Below are 2321 nucleotides of genomic sequence, written 5' to 3' on the forward strand. Positions count from 1 at the left end.
AAAAAGTCTAATTAACTTAACGTCTGCGAGTTTTTGTACGAGTTTAACGAGAGCCACGAGGGAAATTAATTCGTACGCGAACGTAAATTAAAATAAAAACCCTATAAATAACCACGACCGTGCGTATATTTCGAGAATAGACAACCGAATCGTCGAACGAGAAAATTACGCGCATCGTTTCTGGACTCGTGCTCGCGAATACACTTCTCGCAATTAATGCGCAAAATTGCACGTGGCTGGTAACACGAAAGTACAAATCGACGAAAATGTACGAACTTTACCATTTCTTTTCCCCCGGAGAAAGGTGGAACAAGAGCCCGATATTATGCACTTTGCGATGCGTCTTCAGTCTCCATGAAACATTTATTCCACGGACCTGTGAAATTTACATAGCACATATATTTGGAAACTTGGTTTTCTCTCCGTTGAATCGTGTCTGGAATTCGTGAACAATCCTCCTCGGTCGACTATTCCGATGAGATGTGTTATTGTTAAAATTGTACGAGGAAATGACTTAAAAACTTCGAAGCGTCGACAACTTTTACTATTCGTGCTGGTATCTCCTCGTTAATACCCTTTGAATGCAAACACACGAACGCTCGGCACATAGCAAGTGCGGAAATCCGGAACTTCCATTTATAGAGCTTATTAGTAGAACGCCTGCAACATGTTCAACTGGCGTACTACACATATCGATTATACATTCGATAGCAGTGGAACGATTCAAATTGTACAAACGTTTACTTTTCTCCGGATACGTGTTCACGATTCAAAGATCCGAAATTGATTTACATTTTCGGTTCTTTTGAACGGAACCATCCTCATCACCGTCAACAGAGAACGAACACAGGGACTGGAGATAAAGAAAGACAAAGTTTATTGTTATTAACCGTTATTATTGTTACCGTTACTGTCAATGTTATTGCTGTTTATTATTCCTATCGTTATCGTTAGTCTGGCATCCGGCGCATAACAATATAGTGCACGGAGCCGCGTTCAAGAGTCAACAAGTGATCCTCGACTAGGAGGATCTCGGTTCGCAACGACACGCGGCGATCGTAAATACAAGAAGAATAATAAATTTGAATCTCCCTTCGTCTCTGACCGAGGACAGCGTCCTTGACGATGTCGTATGCAAAAATGCACGTTCCTCCTTGAACCCAGAATGGCGAGGCGAACGGAAGCCTTGGATGCGTCACACGAGACAGGAAAAAGTCTTATTTTCGAATTACAGACCGAATGTTTGCAGGATAATGGTATTACAACGACGATAACACCGATGTTCTTTTCTCGATCTTGAACATTATCGCACCGTGTATCCTCGAAGTTGTCTATTTCTTTTTCATTCAACGAAATGTCAACGAAAGGTCGACACTACGTATCGATAACTTTATTCTATCAGATTCTACATTGAAAAGAAGGAACCCTCTGTCATTGTCGAGTAAAATCTGTAGCTTACAAGTTATTAAAAACACACACTTATACTCGAGACACATTGTATATTGGCCCCTAACGGTTGGAAACTCGTTCGAAAACTGTCAAACTTGGAAGATGGAATTGGATCGAAAGGATACGTTTGGAGATGAGTCGACTTCGCAGTGGCGTAGAACGTTCAAGAGTGGTGTACTCGGTGTTGCAATAGAACGAGAGTTTCGACGGTTGTGTATTTAATATTTGCGTAGGAGTAAACGATCGAAGGACTGTGTGTTTAGAGTCACGGTGGATTAAATCGTTCAGAAGTATCGTTCCTAGTTTTTCGATTGGGTGAGAGATGCACAAGTGGTGTAACACTGTTGCACCCAGTGGAGTGCAAAAGATTCAGAAGTGATGCACTTAACGCTGCGATCGGGTAAAACTCTAAAAGTGTACTTGGCGTGTACTGGTGGAATAAAAGGTCCGGAAACGATGTACACTCTTTGGAAGCGGTGTAGCGATGTCGTAAAGATAGTAGGAGGTAATGAGAATCTGAAGAGAACGAATAGATAGACGAAGCAGACTTCTGCTGTTCTCCTGGTAAAGAAATTTGGCACTTGGTACGCTTTCGGGACACTTTGAATACCGCTCGAGTGCCTCTGGTACCTTACTATATTCCTTCCATCGAGAATTTCCAGTGCCCACATTCTCGTGAACAATTTTTTTCGTCGCGGAGCATTCAAGATCTCGATGAACCGCTGGAGGAAGCGTACTATTTAACAGACGTGTTTACAATAGAGGCCAATCATTTGTTATTCGACCAACACTCGTGTTCGGAAGCAAAAGTCCATTCGATCTCGTCGAGGACGCCCGACAGCCGCGACGGTCGAGTAGTACGCTAACGATAC

The sequence above is a fragment of the Ptiloglossa arizonensis genome, chromosome 1 (assembly GCF_051014685.1).
Source record: "Ptiloglossa arizonensis isolate GNS036 chromosome 1, iyPtiAriz1_principal, whole genome shotgun sequence".
NCBI classification, from domain to species: Eukaryota; Metazoa; Arthropoda; class Insecta; order Hymenoptera; family Colletidae; genus Ptiloglossa; species Ptiloglossa arizonensis.